Here is a 20662-nt window from a genome sequence, read left to right as displayed (position 1 = left end):
GTATTTCAACATGTGAGGATATAGAGAGTCTATTCCAGAGATGGGAATTGATGTATACAAATGCACTGAAATAAAAGAGTAGACCTGGAAATTACCACTGATTTTATATGGCTGAAATAGAGTATGAAGTAGAGTAGTATGAAATAACTTTAGAGACAAACTACCAAAGGCCTTGAATGACAAAATGAGTCTATCCTAACAGTAATAGAAAATCACTGGAAATTTTTGAAAAGAGAACTAATATTAACAGAATTATGTAATAGGGAGAATACATTGACAAGATTTATCAAGAAATGTACCAGTATTTCAGAGAAGGATCTGAAGTAATTAACTTCCATAATTTTATTGTTTAAAAGCCAAATACATACAGATTTCACATATCTAAAATCAGATAACTGATACCAGATTGCTATGGTTTCTTCCCAATCATATGCACATACCAAATGTGACATTCAGAAAGTTAAGCTTATTTTTATTTCCTAAATCAATTGCTTTTTTTTTTTTAATGTATCTGTTGGCTGCTAGATCCAGAGACTTAATAATGTTTTTTTTTTAATACTATCACAATGTATTGAATGCAGTAAGTATGATATATGTTTGACAGACGAATAGATGAATCTTTCATACTTGAGTTGCTATGGCAAGATACTAAAGAAATAAAGTACCAACATATGCAGGTTTCACTCAACTGAGCATACAGATCCTCAAGTATACTCTCTTCAGACTGTAGCTCATTTAGGTTTTCTCATCTTATGTGAGTTTTGTCAGTAAAGAAAGCATTAAGTACTTGCTATATACTAAGTCTTAACAATATAAAGATAAATATTTTCATGGAGTTCATATTGTCTAGATTCTCCCATAATAAGTTCTCCACAGAGATTCTGCCCAATATGTTGTAGTGTATACATAAATACTATAGAGCACATAGATTGCCTATTGGTTATCTCTCAGTTTCTCCATTGAGAAGCATTTATAAAGTACTTAATATGCAACAGTCTTTAGGCTCCCTATTAATTAGCTTTTATTAAACAACTTTGTGATTAATTTGTTGTAGCTGTAACAATCAAATAATTGAGCATCAGCTCTTTGAAAGGATGTAGTGGGTGCTATGGAAAATATGTTTCCTATCCATCCAACTGAAAGACAAGACATAAATATATAAAATATTAAACAATAATTTAAGAAGTATCACTAGACTATATAATTGATGGCCAAGAAAGTAGCACTAGATAAGTGCTAAAATTTCCGAGGAGATAAATAATTATTAAGCCACTGTTTCTTCTATATAGTAATGGAAATATTCAGACTAAAGAATAAAGAACTAAGAGCTAAAATCCAGAAGGAAATAATAGTCTATTCTGTTTCTATAAGTAATTAATAGGGGGGACAGTTTACATTTTTATTTTCAAGACTAATCACTTACTTAAGTAAAATGTTTTACTTTTTCCAGAAATTATTAGTGCTCATGAGTAAATCAATGTGCTAAAATTTCATATACAAGGTACTAGGAGCAGGAACTAGGGCTTAGTCAACATATTACCTTATATGTTATTTCTTGGTAAACATAATGGAGTAGTTTGCTATTACTTTTCTAGCTCATTTCATAATGAGGAGGAAACTGAGATAAACAGGATTAAGTTACTTGCACAGAGTCACACAGCTAGTTAATGTCTGGGGCTAGATTTGAATGTAGAAGATGAGTTTTCCTGACTCCAGACCCAGTGCACTAAATACTATCATACCTAGCTGCCCTCATATATCCAGTGATTCAAAAAAAAATGATTGACATTGACTGTATTAAATGCTTCCCTCTCTGGCACCCAAACCAAACCCCTATGACAGTCTGGCTCCTGTAAGTATCCTTTCCTTTTGTCTATGTCTATTGCTTGCTTCGACTTCAATTTGGCAAAAAAAATGCTTATTGTCATGGTAAGTTTCTGTCACTTACTAATGTTATTATAAATTTACAATTAATGAGTTTGAAAAGAATCTCAGGAGGAATAGCAACCTGGCCTTCTGGGCTACCTACTTGTCCAAGGCTGGGGATCAGATCTTTCATATGCTTAAATGGTCAAAGTTCATTGCAAGGACTTTGAAGTGTATCAGGCTAAGGGATGGTCACAGCCAGAAGGTGTCTATACAGAAGGATAATCTGATCAGCTAAGAAGCTCCAGGTAGATAGAGATTTTGGGAATAGAAGTAGAATCAGTAAATCACTGGAAACAAGAAAAAGGCTTAAAGAAGTGAAGAATTATAATCTGGGATCAAGCTGCTGAGGTTCCATACTGATATAAACAAGTTCACAGTAAATAAAGATTTTTCTTAGTTCAGTCTGTTTCCATGTCTTTCTGCCTGGCCACGTGAGGCCAGATCCGGATTTCAGCGCCTAAATTTGCTGTAGTTATATACTCCCTCCCACACTGATCAGCATGGCAACAGCTATCTCTAAGTGGTGGCAGACACCAAGACCAAGACAAAATATATTTATGTATTTCATCCTTTAATTTTATAATGCTAGTGCTTCCTTTGTTATCTTCCAGTGCAAAAAAACAAAAAAGGTGACAAAAAACCTCCTCCTTATGACTAAGTCTCAGTTTCATGGATTGCATAATTGCAAGATCATCATCTATATCACCCCTTACCTATGCATATAATTAAGGCTTTGTCCTAGTCCTTCTTTGTTCCTTTTTGTGTTTTTTTTTTTTAAGTTGCTGAATTAATAATTCCCATGGGTTTGTCATTTTTATACAAACAAATCCCTGATCTATATGTCTAATCTTAATCTCTTTCCTAAATTTTGGTCTTATATCACTAAGTGCCTATTTGACATTTTGAACTGAATGCAATGTCCTAAGATTTGACATGTTCAAAACAGAATTTATTATTTATCTTCCTCACCTCCAAATCCCACCCCATCTGTAAATTTCCTGATTTAAATTTTTTTAATAATAGCTTTTTGTTTTCAAAATACATGCAAAGATAGTTTTCAACATTCATCCTTGCAAAACTTTGTGTTCCAATTTTTTTCCCTCCCTTCCCTTCAGTCTCCTCCCCTAGATAGCAAGTAATCTAATATAGGTTAAAGATGTGCAATTATTCTAAGCATATTTCCACCTTTATCATGCTGTACAAGAAAAATCAGACCAGAAAGAAAAAAAAATGAGAAAGGAAAAAAAGTAAGCAAACAACAGCAAAAAAAGGTGAAAATACTATGTTCGATCTACATTCAGTCCCCACAGTTCTCTTCTGGATACAGATAGCTCTCTCCCACACAAGTTTATTAGAATCAGCCTGAATCATCTCATTGATCAGAGTTGATCATAGCATAATCTTGTGGTTGCTATGAACAGTGTTCTCTTGGTTCTACTCACTTCACTTAGCATTAATTCATGTCAGTCCCTTCACACCTTTCTGAAATCATTCTGCTGATCATTTCTTGTAGAACAATAATATTCTGTTTACATTCACATACCATAACTTATTCAGCCATTCCCCAACTGAGGAGCACCCACTCAGTTTCTAGTTTCTTGCCACTACAAAAAGGGCTGCCACAGACATTTTTTGCATATATGTGTCCTTTTCTCTTTTTTATGATCTCTGGGATACAATGTCTCTAGTAGAGACATTCAAATCGCTTTCTAGGATGGTTGAATCAATTCACAACTCCACCATCAATGTATCAGTGTTTTAGTTTTTCTACATTCCCTCCATCATTCATCATCTTTTACTGTCATCTTAGCCAATCTGAGAGGTGTGTAGTGGTACTTCAGAGTTGTCTCAGTTTTCATTTCTCTGAGGACTTTTTCAAATGACTAGAAATGGTTTTTATTTTTTCATCTGAAAATTGTTCATATCATTTGACCATTTATCAATTGGAAAATGGCTTGTATTCTTATAAATTTGGGTCAATTCTCTCTGTGTTTTAGAAAAGAGACCTTTATCAAAACCCTTGGTTATAAAACAAACTTAGCTATTTTATTGAAAGAAAACACCATTTTTCTGGGCACCGAGATTCACAATCTCAGGGTCATCTTCAGCCTCACCCTCCTCTCTGCCCATATCAAATCAGTAGCCATAATCCTGTTTCAAACACTTATCACTTCTGACTTGGACTATTACAATAACTTTCTAACTGGTTGCCCTTCCTCAAGTCTTTCCAATCTATCCTCCACAGAACTATGAAAGTAATTTTTCTAAAGCATGGGTTTGACAATGTCAATCCATTACTCAAAAAATATATATATATATCTAGTGGTTTCTTACAAATTCTTGGATAAATGTACTCTCTTCATTTTGGCATTTAAAAGCTTTCTCAACCTGATTCCAACTTATCTTACAACACATTACTCCCTTCTGTGCACAGGGCAGTCCAGTCAGTATGGTTTTGTTTCTCAAAGACAACACATTCTATCTTCCATCTTTATGTTTTTGTACTGTCTGTTCTTAGAACACAATCCTTCTTCACCTCCATGTAATGTTCTTGCTCCTTTCCTGGGGCCCTGGGCTAGCTGTCTTAGAGGCCTTTCAGACTCTTGGTTTCAGTGGAGAAGCTAAGGAGATGAGCCCTGCCACCAACGTGGGTGTGAGATGGAATGAATCTGTCTCTCTTTGGCTCCAAGAGCTTGAGCTCCCACTCCAGTCCACTTGTCTTCTCTAGCTCTGAATCCCAGCTTATATTCTCTACACTGAGTATAAACCAATCATTATATCACTAGGAAAGTATTATTTGTTGTAAGATTAAATCAATCATACTGAACTATTCATCACCATGCTATAAGCTACATATCCATTGTCTCATCAATTCCACTGACTTAACATCTTCTAAGAATCCTTGTTTCAGGGATTCTTGTTTCAAAGTTCTGGCCCATAACCTCTCCATCTCTTAGAATTCTCACTTTTCTTCAGAACTCAGCTCAAAGGCTACCTTCTCTATAGAGCCTTTCCCTAATTTCTCCTATTCTCCACCTTTTCCCTCTAAATTATATTTATTTTGAACATTATATGTTTTGTGTATATCTCTATCTATCTATTCCTGTTATCTTTGCTAATAAAATATAAGCTCCTTTGGTCAATGATTTTTGCTCAGTTTTTGTATTCCAGTGCCTGGCATAGAACAAGCACTTTATAAATGCTTGATGATTAATATGAGCAGTTCTTTGATACAAAGCTATAAGCTTTGTCAAGTAGAGGTGTCTTCTAGTTCCAAGACTCTAGTCTTTTTCATCATTTCATCATTAGTCCCCAATTTGGGCTTGCATTTGTGCTCTTCCATCCTGAACTAGCATAGTCTGTCTCCTGTTGACATTTCCTAAATGACTTTTAGCATTTAGAGCTGTTTTTCAAATGCAAATGCATTTCTTTCTGACTTCTCAATTTCTAAGTAACATCACATAGAAAGTGATAACATTGAAAAACAAATTATATCTCAGGAGGATATCTGAAGTGTTTTGAGTAGACTAGCACTTCTGATACTAGGGCTTGTTCTGAACTTGATAAGAGAATGAGGATTTTGCCTCATTTAAATCCAATCCATGGTCAAGTCATAATCCTCCGTTATCGATGGTCTTTTATCAAAAACAACAATATCTCAAGACTAGCATTGCACAATGTGAGGTTCTAAAAACTGTCTGACCAGAAGGTAACTAACTGCAAGGCTGATTAGGACTTAAGTCTTGTTCACTTCACAATAGCAGTTAAGTGCAGCATTATCAATTGGAAGAAGTAAAGGCTTTCTAATGACTAAAGTTTCAAAAGCACAAGCTTAACTTAAGCTTATAATTACACTAAAAGAAGGAAACAAAAGGCAAGGTTATCTGAAAAAAAATACACTTCAAAAATTTGCTGAAATAATTTTAAATAGCCTTATATTCTAATGGAATGAGGACAGAGACTTGAATCCCAAACAATCAGGAAGGGGATGAAAGGCTTTTTGGTAAATTGAGAGTGGGAGGGGAGGATAGTGGTGTCTTCAATGGCCACAAAAATGTCAGGGGTGCAAATGGTAATAGCAAATTAAAGGACATTATGTACATATTTGTGATAAAAGTGATTTCTGTCTATGAGTCATGTCTCAGTCTTTTGGGTCATATCCAACCAAAAGATGGAATGCACTATTAACAGGAATCTTCTCCAAAAAAGACAGTATATGTGTGGGTATATACCCCCCCCCACACACACACACATATACTATGCACACAAGCATGTACACACAACATGCTAATATATGTGGCAAAGTCTATAAACTTTAAAAATGCCACAAAGGAGGCAAAACAATTCATTATGAATTGATCAAGCTAGTCGCTTTTAAATGAGTTACCACCATGACATAAAATATGTTCTCTCTGTTACTTGTAAGTTTTTCTTTTTCAGGTCTAGTCAACATTTATTAAGCACCTATTGTGTGCCATGCACAAAGATTCATTTTCTACTTCTCATTCTGTAAGTATGGCCATCTCCAAGATTCTGTCCTCCTGGGTGCGCTCTCTCTCTCTCTCTCTCTCTCTCTCTCTCTCTCTCTCTCTCTCTCTCTCTCTCTCTCTCTCTCTCTTTTTGCTGAGGCAATTGGGGTTAAATAACTTGCCCAGGGTCACACACCTAGGAAGTGTTAAGTGTCTGAGACCAGATTTTGAACTCAAGTCCTCCTGATTTCAGGGCTTGTGCTCTATCTACCCCACCAACTAACTGCCCCTCTCTTTTCTCTTTCTACATTGTCTCAATGATTGCATCTGCTCTCTTCTTATAAGTTCAATTATCATATTTATGAAAATGACTCTTAAATCTTTACATTCAGTCCTGAATCTTTATACTGAACTCTAGTTTTGGCAGTATATATAATACTGATGTGTCCAGGGAAACAATTTATAGTTCAAAATACACATGTGACAAATTGACAGTGGTCATTCTCTTTGTCAAAAGGGATATTTATTTATGAGAAGAGGTTATAGACAAAATGAAAAGGTAAAATAGATACCAACTATGGTAAATATGAAATAGATTTTGGGGGAGCATTTTATTAGATGCCATGAGGCATAAGGGAGGTGATGAGAAGAAAGACACTATGAGGCAGAACACCGAGGGCTACCCCAAAAGGAATTCAGCCAAGATAGCATGGTTCATAGACAGATTTATAGGGGAAATTTAACCTCAGGTGTTTGACATAACTTGGCTTTCTAATTACATACAGTAAGATGGGGTTACAGAAGACCTCCTCAGGGATGAGCCTGTAAGGTTGAGCTGATTTCTATTAGTGCCCTTTCCTGCTTGCCTCAGGGAGTAATTTTATCAATACTTCAAGCTTTCTCTGCCAATCCCACCTAGTGATCCAGGACCTCATCAATGTTATACATCTACAATGATAGCATCCTATTGAATATCTGCTTGAATGTACCATTATCATCTTCAACTTAATATGTCTAGAATAGAACTATTTAGTACACTCCCTTGTTCCCCTCCTACTCACCCAGATTCTTAACTCAAAGTCGACTTTGACTCTTCCTTCTCATTCACTCCTCTTATTCAATTATTTGCATTGGATTGAATTGTCAATTTAACTACCATGATACATCTCATGTCAATCTTCTTCCACTCACACTGACACTGTTCAAGTCTAGGTTCTCATGATTTCTTGCTTGAATTATGTAATAAACTCTTTATCAGTCACCCTCCTTCTAATATATCCTCTCTCCAATCCATCCTTCACAGGGATGACAAAATAATCTTCCTAAAGAAGAGGTCTGATCCCTGCTTTGATCTAAAACCTTCTATATTTCCCTATTATCTTTATATAAAATACAAGTTTTTCTGTTGGATATGTGGCATTCTTGCTCCTCTCAAGCCAAGCTACCTTCCCAGTCTCATTTGACATTTTTCTTAACATACTCATTATTCTAGACGAACTAGATTACCAGCTGTTGCCCCAAACTCAGCATTCTATTTCCTGCCTCAGTGTACTCACACAAGCCAACCCTCATGTCTGGAATCCTCCCCCTCATCTTCTCCACATCTCAGATTCTTATCTTTATTCAAAGTTCACTTTGAGTTCTACTTCCTCCATACAGTCTTCCCTCAGACTCCTCCCCCATTCAATTGATAGTTCTCCCTTGTTCTGAAATAACCTTGTTTTTACTTGTCTATATACACTCAGAAGAATAAAAGCTTTTTTCCAGGCAGGGATTGTACTATTTCTGAATCTCCAGTATCTATCTAACAAAATGGCTTACACTTGGCAGGCACTTTTAAATTATTTATTGAATTTAATTATAAGATACATTATTTTTTTCTACATACCTGATGTCAAAATTTTCTTCAGTATTAAAAAAATCCATGATTTTAATAACTCCATTGTCTCTTCACTGTTATAAATTGCCATCCCTTTATGCTTTAGTGAATGGTTCTTATGGGAAAAGAAAGAAAAAAAGAAAGAAAAGGAAAGAAGAAAGGAAGGAAGGAAGGAAGGAAAGAAGGGAGGGAGGGAGGAAAAAAGAAGATGAAGAGAAATAATAATAGTTACTTGATGGGTAATGTCCTGACAATTAACTTTTCTAGACTTAAACAATAAACAGTTTCCACAACCAAATTTGAAACCTATCTCACTAGATATGAACTATCAGACGTGTGTTCCATTGAATACTCTTTTAAAACCTTAGATTAAAATTAGAACTAAGAATAGTCCTCCTCTCAGATCTGTGGAAAAAGAAGGAATTTGTGGTCAAAGGAGAACTAGAGTACATCATGTAATACAAAATAGATAATTTTGATTCTTTAAGTTAAAAAGGTTTTGTACAAACAAAACCAATGCAGATAAAATTAGAAGGGAAACAGAAAACTGGGAAAAAATGTTTACATACAAAGGTTCTGATAAAGGCCTCATTTCTAAAATATATAGAGAATTGATAAATGGAGATATGACATATCAAAGGATATGAACAGACAATTTTCAAATAAAGAAAATAAAACCATTTCTAGTCACATGAAAACATGCTGTAAATCACTACTGATCAGAGAAATACAAATTAAGACAACTCTGAGGTACCACTACACACCTGTCAGGTTGGCTAAGATGACAGGAAAAGAAAATGATGAATGTTGGAGGAGATGTGGGAAAACTGGGACACTAATACATTGTTGATGGAATTGTGAACTGATCCAACCTGGAGAGCAATTTGGAATTATGCTCAAAGGGCTATCAAACTGTGCATACCCTTTGATCCAGCAGTGTCTGTAATCACAAAGAGATCATATAAAAGAGAAAAGGACCCACATGTGCAAAAATGTTTGTGGCAACCCTTTTCATAATGGTAAGAAATTGGAAACTGAGTGCATGCCAATCAGATGGAAAATGGCTGAATAAGTTATGGTATATAAATGTTATGGAATATTATTGTTCCATAAGAAATGACCAGCAGGATGATTTCAGAAAGGCCTGGAGAATCTTACATGAACTGATGCTGAGTGAAATGAGCAGGACCAGGAGATCATTATACGTGGCAACAACAAGATTATACGATGATTAATTCTGATGGACATGACTGTCATCAACAATGAGGTGATTTAGGTCAGTTCCAATGATCTTGTGATGAAGAAAGCCATCTGCAATAGCTTTTTCACTTTTTGTTGTTGTTGCTTGCATTTTGTTTTCTTTCTCATTTTTTTCCTTTTTGATCTGATTTTTCTTGTGCAGCATCATAATTGTAGAAATATGTATAGAAAAATTTCACATGTTTAACATATTGGATTACTTGCCATCTAAAGGAGGGGGGGAAGAGAGGGAGAAAAAAAATTGGAACACAAGATTTTGCAAAGGTGAATATTGAAAATGATCTATGCATATATTTTGAAAATAAAAAGCTTTAAAACTTCCCCCCAAAACCCTCAATTTACTTTCTCTTCTCAGTAATATAATGAAGCTAAATTTTATAGGAGGAATGGATTTTACAATCCTTTCCCCCTTCTGTCTCAAGAAAAAGTTGTTTTCCTTTCTCAATATTTTGGACTTTCTCCAATTTCCCTTGCTTTTGCATAAACAGCCTTAACTGGTTCAACAAGTATATTGTCCAGTTTCCTTTAATGCTTTGCTAAAGATGCTATTCTATTCTGAGAACTTTTTCTTTATTATAAATTTCTAACTGCTGTTTTAACAAGTCTACTAAGCTGTCACTATTAATGCAAGAAACTCACGAGCCCTTCATTTGGGGAGTGGTTAAACAAATTGTGGTACATTGTTCCGCCAGTACATGAATATAACAATCACTGTGCCATAAAAAATGAGAATATATATAATTCTAAGAAGTGTAGGAAGACAATATAAATTGATGCAGACTGAATCAAGCAAAACCAGGGAAATACAATTACAAAACTGCAACAATATAAAGTAATACAATAACAATAAAAAGCAAAACTGAATACTTTATAATTATAATGGCCAAGCATGGCTCTGAAAGAAATGAGAAAATGTACTTTCCTCTTTTCTTTACAGAAGGGTGTGGAATGCTGCATATATTATCAAACTCAGTAGTTGTAATTGTTAGGTTTTCTGATACAATTAATTCCCTCCCTTTATTTATTTATTTTTTCCTGAGGCAACTGGGGTTAAGTGACTTGCCCAGGGTCACCCATCTGGGAAGTGTTACATGTCTGAGGTCACATTTGAACTCAGGTCCTCCTAACTTCAAGGCTGGTCCTCTATCTATTGCATCACCTAGCTGCCTCCCATTTATTCTTTCTGCTCAGACAGGGAGGGCTATGTATGTATGAATGTATCTAGAAATTAAGATAATAAAAAGTCAAATATTTTTTCAAAAGTACACTCAGAACTGTAACCAGGATGGGATATATAAAGCTTTATTCCAAGGCACCAATTTTAGAAGACACAGATATCATTTGCAATCCACTATGCCATACTTTTTAAATCAATTAACTTGACAATTGAGATAGGCAATAGGGAGCCAATTCAAATGGTAAAAATAATCCTTAAAAAAGTTTTAAGTAAAATCCAGGTTTGTTTACAAATATCCTAATCAACAGCAAGGGATAGAAGGCTCAAAGGGTAAAAGTTTCTAAATCTAGAGGCCTAAGGCTCTATATTTGACTCATCTTTTGTCTCTTCATCACCATGGAAGTACTGGACAAAATTTCTATTCTACCAAGGTTTGTGTTTTTCAGCAGAGGATTCCTGTAGATGTAGAAAAAAATTAAACATTAAAATTAAAAAATAATCCACTTCATTTCTCCATACATATATTAAATCTGCAGATATTAAAGCTTTTTCTTTGTGATATTAATTACCAGAATATTTAAAAGAGGTTGATTCTAAGCCACTGTCATATGTTGAGGAGCAAATATTTGTTCTCAAGCTTAAAATGCAGTCAATAGATTAGGATGACAGGAAAAGATAACAACAAATGTTAGGATTGTGAAAACTGGGACACTAGTACATTGTTGGTGGAGTTGTGAATTGATCTAGCCATTCTGGAGAGTGGTTTGGACCTGTGCCCAAAGGGCTATAAAACTGTGAATACTCTTTGATCCAGCAGCATCTCTGCTGGATCTGTATTCCAAAGAAATCATAAAAAAGGGAAGGGGATTTGCATGTGCAAAATGTTTATGGCAGAACTTTTTGTGGTGCCAGGGAATTGGAGGCTGGGTGGCTGCCCATCAGTTGGGGAATGACTGCATGGATTATGATATGAGAATGAAATGGAGTATTATTATTCAATAAAAGATGATCAAGAGGCTGATTTCAAAAAGGCCTGGAGATACTTACATGAACTAATGCTGAGTGAAGTGAGAACCAAAAGAACATTGTACACAGCAACAAGTTGATGAATGTGATGATCATTGTGATGGATTTGGCTCTTTTCTACAATGAGGTGATTCAGGGTACTTCCAATAGTCTTATGATGGAGAGAACCATCCTCATTTAGAGAACACTATACTGAATGTATATCACAATATAGTATTTTCACCTTTGTTGTTGTTATTGTTTGCTTGCTTGGTTTTTTCTTTCTTATCCCTCCCTCATTTGATCTGATTTTTCTTAGCAGCATGAGAAATATGGAAATATGTTTAGAAGATTTACACAAGCATTGGATTATTTGTGTAGGGGAAGAAGAAAGTGGGGAGGGGGGAGAAAAATTAAAAACACAAGGTTTTGCAAGAGTAAATGTTAAAAAACTATCTTTGCATATATTTTGAAAAAATTAAAAGCTATTATTAAAAATAGATAAATAAAATTCAATCAATATTTCCAATCTGTTACTTCATATGCATACATTGTCAGGTCATTACCGAACCACTTCCTTTTTGCATTGGCCCACTCGCTGCTTAATAGCTGACCAGGTACCCAGTTTAGTGTTTTCTTTGATTGACCATTATATTTAACCTCTTATTTCAAAACAAAAATATTTCAGGATTAATTATATATGAAAAATCTTGTCCCCTTGATAAGGTGTAACATTCCTTGTTGCATCCTGCACTCAGATAATTATCTCCCAATTCCTTTTTAATACCAAAGAATCAAAAATTATTGAGCACCTATGTGCCCAATATCATGTTAGATACTGTGGGGAGGAATACATGATGTGATGATAATGAACTATTACTGATTTTTAAACAAGCATATCAGAACTAATCTATGCAAGTGAATTAAATTTTTTAAACTTCTTTTAGAACCTATGGCAAATCTTGATGACCATGCACAATGGCAGTAAATCTTTACCCTACTATATGTTGATTTGATTTTTAAAAGCAATCAAAAATTCAGAGTTAAGTGTGATGAATGAATGACTGAATTAGATAATATCTTTTGTGGTCTAAACAAAAATAACTTTCACCTGTCTCCCTTCTTCAAAAAAAAAAAAATAACCCAAGTGTGATTATGAAATTACAAGATTTTCTCATGTGATTCAAATTTGAAGGGAATTGTTTGTCCTTCATTCTGGAAGATGATGATAATATTGGGAAGGTGATGTCATGACTTGCAAGTAAATTGGATTTAAATGAGTCAGGGCTACACAAAGTCATCAGCTTCACTCTTTCTTCTGCAGCCATCTGGGTCCAATGGCAAGTTATAGAGCAGGATGATGGGAAATGCCTTCTTAAATTAAATGACTGGCTCTAATTGATTGGTCAACAATAGATCCAGCTAAAGCCTCATTTGATCATAGTTTGTGCTTTGTAAGTGTAAATAGTAATTGTTTCTGTTTTGGTAAGAAACTCTGAAGGTTGTCCCCTCTCAGATTTATTTATTTTTTTCTGACAAAGAGGCCATTTTTTTTTGCCTCAATACTTATCTTTCCTTAATCACAGAATAATTATGGCTTCTGAAGGCAGTACCAAAAGAGAAATTCCAAAAATGTTTTAAATAATTGCAGCATTGCTGATGCTGATAAATATTCCCCCAAATATCTAATAATAATAGTAGCTAGCATTCCTATAGCATTTTAAGGTTTATACAGTGCTTTCAAATATTATCTCATTTTATCCTCACAACAATCCCTTGAGATTTTACTAACTCTGAGAAACTAACTCTGAGAGAGATAAAATAATTTGTCTTGAATCATATATAATCATATATAAGTATCTGAAGATGGATCTGAACTCAATTTTCTTGATTCCAGGTCCTCCAGCATTATTCCATAGCCATACTTCATATATGTAGCCTATCTTCAAGGTCAAACAGACTAGTCTGTTGCTGAGAAAATAAAACATGCATTCATTTTATAAAATCCAGACTAGATATTATTGAAAACCAATGAACTCCATCGCTTATTACTTCACAACTGGCCTATATTCTCACAAATACTTTGCTTTTTGACTCTTGTTGATGTATTTGGCCTTCACTCCAAATGATAAGCTTGATATTCAGGCAACAAATGTTGGGGTTCAGTCATGGAAGAATTCACAATGGCCATTCTGTTTGGCAAAAGGGTAGGTCTATTTAGGAGAAGAAGTTACAGGCAAAATGAAGAGATACAATAGACACCAGGAATGGCAAACATGAACTAAAATCTGGGAGAGCATATAATTAGACACCATGAGACATGGGGGAAGGTGAAGGAGAAAGACATCATAAGGCAAAATGCCATGGTGGGCTAACCCAAAAGGGATTCAGCAAAGATGGCATGAGCTATGGACAGATTTATTGGGGAGATTTAATCTCAGGAGTTGACATAACTTGGATTTCTCACTGGATACAGCAAGATGGGGCAACTCATGAACTCTACAGAGACTGGGACTATAAGGATGAACTGAACTCTTTCAGTGCCTTCTCTGCTTACCTCAGAAAGTAATTTTATCAGTACCTTCAGGCTTTCTCTGCCACCCCCACCTAGTAATTCAGGAATTTATCACTGTCTTAGAGTTTCTTCATGCCAAAGGTAAACTCTATGGCCTTCATAGCACTAATGACAGATCCTTGATGCTTTATGCTAGGAATCTGTTTCTAAGTTTGCTAATCCAATCCATACCTGAACAAGAAATCTCTCTATGACATAGTTAACAAGTGTTAAACTTTATTTTGCTTAGGAACTATTAGTAATAGGGAATTCACAACCCTCTGAGATAATCCATTCCACTTTTGGACATTCCCTTGGAGAAAGAGAATTAGAAGGAATCTCAGAGGCTATCACTGTTAGCTGTACCTTTCTAAATTTGTGTCACATGCAAACCTGATAAACGTTCAACTATGCCTTTATCCAAGTTATTGATTTTAATGTTAAATAGCATAGATCTCTATGCCTCTATTAAAGATCTCTTTCTAGGTTCATTTTGAATCATTAGCTCCTATTCTTTGAAGGAAGCCATCCAACCAATTCTGAGGTCATATATGGGAGACACTGGCATAGGATTTCCCAGAATAGCATGCTTGCATCAAAGAAGGCCCCATGCCCTATGTGCAAAGCAGAACTGCAATAGCTCAAAAGAAACATGAGATATGCAAATTTAGAGATGTCTCGACTCTAAATGTTCATATAGACTATTTGTGTCTGACTTGTGGTAGTGTCTTCTGAGCACATATTGGTCTGAACAACCTCAGCTGGACACACTGAACAGTGACCCCAATATAGGGATATAATTTTGGTCCTTTTGAACATGAAGGACATACTTGTTGTACTCTTGTACAACATCCTTCTCTTCTAGACAAATGCTGTAGGGATTCAAGTCTCTGACCTCAAACAAGGCACAGAAATTCACAAAAAGGAAATATGGGGAGGTGGAGAAAACTATAGCTGCTAGGTTGAAGACTGCTTGATCCACAAGTTCTGTAAGAATATTGTGCCCAAGGTAGTATAAAGTTTAGTATGCTTCAGCTACATATAACCTAGTAAAATTGGGTAAGGGAGGAACAAGTTTGTTTAAATAACTAGGGAAATGAAATTATTCTCAGTGGTTCTTATAATACAACACTTCCTCCCCTCTTTTTTTTTTTTTTTACTATGAGATATACCCTTACTTTAATGAAAAAAAAACAGGAACAGTTACATGGTGCAATGGATAGAGTACTGGCCCTGAAAGGAGGACCTGAATTCAAATCTAGTCTCAGATATTTAATACTTACTAGCTGTGTGACCCTATGAAACTCCAATTGCCTCACCAAAACAAAAAGTAAAAAATAAATAAATAAATAAACACCTTGGAAGAAAAGATGCTCCCCTTTGACAAAGTCAGCTTCTCAGCCTATATTTCTGATCCCATTCCTTCCAAACTGTCTCAAGAGCTTATCCCTTGTTATTGCTTTTCTCTTTAAAATCTTCAGTCTCTCTTTATTTATTATTATCTTTCCTTACTACCCATAAATGTACTCAGGTGTTTCCCATTCTTAAAAAAAATAAAAAACCTCCATTTGATTCTGGCACTTTCTTGAAAATTCATTTGTTTTTTTGGACGTGCTTTCTAATTTTCCTAGGATGAAAATGTAATGGCCACTTACCAGCCTGTCCCAATACAGACTGGCAGAGAAGTTTTAATCTAGTTCATTTTTTCCAGTTTCACATCTCATTGGTACCCTCTGACTCTAGAGCCTCTTTCTTCCTCTTCATCTCTTAATTTCCTATCCATCTACACTCCTCTGGACTTCATCTTACCCCAACCAAAATCTCACTTCCTCTCCTCAGCTTCTTTTTATACATTGTCTTCCCCATCAGATTGTAAACTCCTTAAGAACAAGGAGTTGCTTTTGCCTTTCTTTACACCCCCAGTATTTTATGTGAGGGTCCGGGCTAGCTCCTGACAACCTGAATTCTTACCTTGTAATCCTAACAACTTTATAAAGTTCTTGGCACATAGTAGGTACCTAGTAAATGTTTAGTGACAGACTGATTGAACCTGAGCTAGTTCAACAGTCCTTAGGAAGTTTGGTGGCTTTCCACTCCCAAGGGCTCATCATATAGGTATAGAACTTAATGAGAACATTTGATTGGTTTTATCCCTGCTGCAGCCTAGAACTCTCAAACCCAATTCACTAGCCTCATCTCTTTATTATGGGGATTACAGGTATATCTCAACATGGACACTATTTCTGATCACCAGAGTTGGTAACTTGGGTATCATCTTCACTTCTTCCCTTCCCTTTCACTCCTCATATCCAAATCAGTGACCAAGTCTCATCTCAATTAGAGAAAGGACTTAAATGTAAGGTTAAGAGAATCAGATTCTAATCTTAACTCTGATGTTTATGTGGGTTTAAACGAATGAATGAAAAAATATTTATTAAGTGCTTTTGAGCACTGTGTTAAGCACCAAGGATATAAATACAAAAGAAAATACAAGTCCCTGTCATTAAGAAGTTTACATTGTAATAGGGGGAAGAAATAAATAGGATGGATCAATGTGGCTATGTGAAAGAGGGTCTGATATGCTTATCATGTATGTAAGTGAATCAATGTATTTTTATTTATCTTTTGTTTTAGAAGGATGACATCATGGGGTGATGTCTTGACTCATGCATGAATTGGATTTAAATTAGGCAGAGTTGCACAGATCATCAGCATCATTACTCTTTCTTTCAGAGGTATCTAAGTTTGTCCAAGACAAAAGTCAGAATGATGGGCAATGGCTTGGAATACAGTAGATCACCTTGAAGTTTCTTCTGTGTCTGAATAAGCTCTAAATGCTCCACACTGTCTACTTCAGTCATCTTCATGATTGTTGGAACAAATTGTTCTCATTTGCCTATTCTACCAGAAAAAGCCTTCACATGCTTGGGGTAGGCACCCCCTAATCCACCAATAAGTTTGAGACCTGTCAGTTGCCCTCAACCTGGTTTAGTCCATCTGCAAAGACAGATTGGATGTGGTTGCTTTGCACTTTTGAAGTCACAGGTTAGAACTGAGTGATGTTGGACACCAAATGTGAATGAGCAGCCCTGAGAAGGGCTCAGCAAGCCTTCATACCAGCAGTTCTGGTGCTCCCTGAATACTCCATATAGCTAATATGTTATTAATGACTGGTTCATAAGAATCAGTATGAGTCATTTCTATAAACAAAAATCACAGATATTGGAAAACATTGGTTATTGCCCACTATATATAGGGTTAAGGCCATCAAAGAAATAGGAATTCCCTTCTCTCAAGGAGTTATTACACACGAACAACATTTAATAAAGCATTATAAGCACAAACTAAATCAGATTCAGGTGGAGTTAATCAAGGAAGCCATTCTATTCTGGGCTCTATCTTGAAGAAGAGCCAGGTAAAGGCAGGTGAAGAGGAGTAGGATGGGCATTCCTAGTATTCACAGAGGCAAGAATGAGCAAGTTATGTGGGGGAAATGACTGGAAGATTAAATTGGCTGGAAAAGAGATTTAATCAACACAGGAGAATCATTCTTTGAGAAAAAATATTTAAGAGCATGATTGCATGTATTTTTGTGTGAAATTCTTCCTTTCTTGATGCCCCCTATCTACCCACCCCTGATGAGTATAGCTTAGCATTCCTTGGCTTATGCACAGCCTTAAGGAAAGCCTAGAATCTTCATATACTTTGCCTGATTCTCTCTGCTGGAATATACTTCTAGCTTTCCTGCATGGATTATTACCCTCCCCCAGCATTTTAGTTGCAATAAGCAAGTTAGTTTTTAGAATGTATACAGATGGGTTTTAAAAACAAAAAGGAACTTAAATTCAGTTAAGCTTAATCTTAGTTTCTTATTTACAGCTGTACTGCTGTCATGCAGTTTTCTGCTATTATTCCCTCAAAGGGAGATAACAGCTATATGTAGCCAAAGAGTACGTTGATGTTTAGTGTGTGAAAATTGCACTTATTGAGAAACATTTTTATGCACTACTGAGGAAAATATGCTTGTTTTGTTTTCCCGTCTGTTATTTTATTGGAAGCCTTTTATTTGTGAAAGTTGTAGCTTTATAGAATGAATCAATACAATAGCAACAGCTGGGTATCTTCTTCAATAAAGCTGTACATCCTATGTGTTCAAGCACACTATACAGAGTGTCTAGAACCTTGGATCTTCCTCCAAATGTCACCATGAATCAGTCCCTTAATTTGTCAATCCCTTAAATTTATCAGTTTTTTCACTTGTTAGATGGAAAAAAAATTGCAATTGCTTCTTACTTTAGGATTCATACTGTTAAAGCATTTTGAAATCATCAGTTGAAAGAAAGAGTTGAAATACAAAGAGTAGGAGTGATAATGCTCACTTACCCATATGTATTGGTGAAGGCTTTCTTTATAATTATGTAAACAGCAGGAAAAGTCACTGGAATACAATATTCATCTTTTGTTCCAGGCAAGGCCCGCAGTCTCTAAATGCCACAACAAAAAGCTTAAATATTAATATTGACACTTGTATAGTAGATAGAAAGCTGGCATTGGAGTCAGAAAAACAGAAAACTCCTGTCTCTGACACCCAGTGGCTATGGAACTCTGGGCAAGTTATAAGTTACTCTACCTCTCATTACTTAAGTGACTCTACCTCTCAGACCAAAAGAGAAGGGACCAATCTGTCTTAATAGAGAAAAATCTCTTATTTGAGAGTTCGTGGGAATTAGAACAGATCTTGCTCCATTAGTTTAGAACTTATGGTAAATATAAGTATTTATCCATTTGTTTAGAAACAGAACTTATGGTAAATATAACATTCTGCTGCTTTGAAAGACAACTAAAATTTTGCTTCCCAGCTTCTGAATAATTCTGAAACCTTCTATCCTTATTCCTTTCTTTCTTTCCCCATAGCTGTTAGCATCAAACACACATGGGTGTTAGACAACAATTCTCTTTTATCTCATTTCAAGCCCTGAAATGAACCCAAGGAGTGCACCCTTGAGATTCACCAATAATTAGTAATACTCATACTCATATTAGTAATACTTGTAATTAGTAGCAACCTTATGAGGTAAGGAAACTCAAGATTTCAGACTTGCCCAAACAGCACCTCAGAAACTGCACACAGTTCCCCAGAGAACAGAAGAAGGCTCCTGAGCAATGATTTGGCTGCTGCTTAGTCAGATTCTTACACATCCAAATAAGATTCTAGGTCTGTGTTCTCACAATTTCTAGTTGGAGAAGTTAAGGGTAAGTGCAGAAAAATCATAGGTAAAGAGTGAGTCCTTCCTTAAGGTCCAAGTACCCGGAGCCATAACTAGGGTTGCTTACAACTAGGTTAAGCATTAAAAATTGTATGTGGAATCATTCACACACAAAATTTGTGAAAAGTTTGGAGGGGGTAGGGAGACTAAAAAGAAGGGGATAAACACCATCCTGTGAGGAGGATGTGAGAAACCCTGGGAGAATAGAAAGCTACTGCTAGGGAGATTTCCTTCACCTTCAGAAATCAAACCACTTAATTGCTTCCTATTTGACATATTTATTCTTGATAACTAAGGTCCTAAAGTTAGTTTCTTCATAATTGGCATCCAAGAATTCTGATTACTAAAATGGATGGGGAAGAAGTAATCCTTATAGCAAATGTCTTTTGAAGTGGAGGGTTAAAATATATCTTCAAAGCATTTCTCAAAATCCTCTAAATAAACAATAATAATTTCTCATATTTTCATACCACTTTAAGGTTTACAAAGCAACTGACTTATATTATCTTGTTTGATCTTCACAATAAGCTTGTGAAATAGTTGCTGATATTCTCATTTTAAAGATGAAGAAACTGAGACTGAGAAAGATTAAGTAGTTTGATTAGGGTCACTAATAAAGTATCAGAAGCAGGATTTGATTTCTTGTCTTCCTGACTCTAAAGCAGAATTCTACTGCTTCTATTATTATATTAAAACTTCTGTGATATTAGCTTGGAAATCATTTAGGTCAAATCATTGATTTACAGAGAAAGAAACCAAGGTATCAAGGTCACTAAGGAAGGCTCATTCAACTGTTAATAAAATTGAAGTTAAACTGAAGTAGAATCAAATACAGCCCAAATTTCAGACTTTTGGACAATTAGAGATTAAGGGAGACCTACAAATCATCTCATCAAACTCCCTTATTTTTATAAAGAAAGAATCAGAAAACCAGAGAGAGTATCTGTCAGTTGAGAACTCAGTTTTTCTGACTTCCTAGAGTCTCCCCAAGTCTTTCAGCCAGATTGCTGAAATCTGTCCTCCTAAAATGAGAAATCTTTCCATGCTTCATTATAAGTACAAAGCAGATAGAGCAACCCCACTTTGGTACATTAGGCTACGTATTCCTTGAAGCAGAGATTG

This window comes from Sminthopsis crassicaudata, chromosome 4 (assembly GCF_048593235.1).
Source record: "Sminthopsis crassicaudata isolate SCR6 chromosome 4, ASM4859323v1, whole genome shotgun sequence".
Lineage (NCBI taxonomy): Eukaryota > Metazoa > Chordata > Mammalia > Dasyuromorphia > Dasyuridae > Sminthopsis > Sminthopsis crassicaudata.
This window is presented reverse-complemented; position numbering follows the sequence as displayed.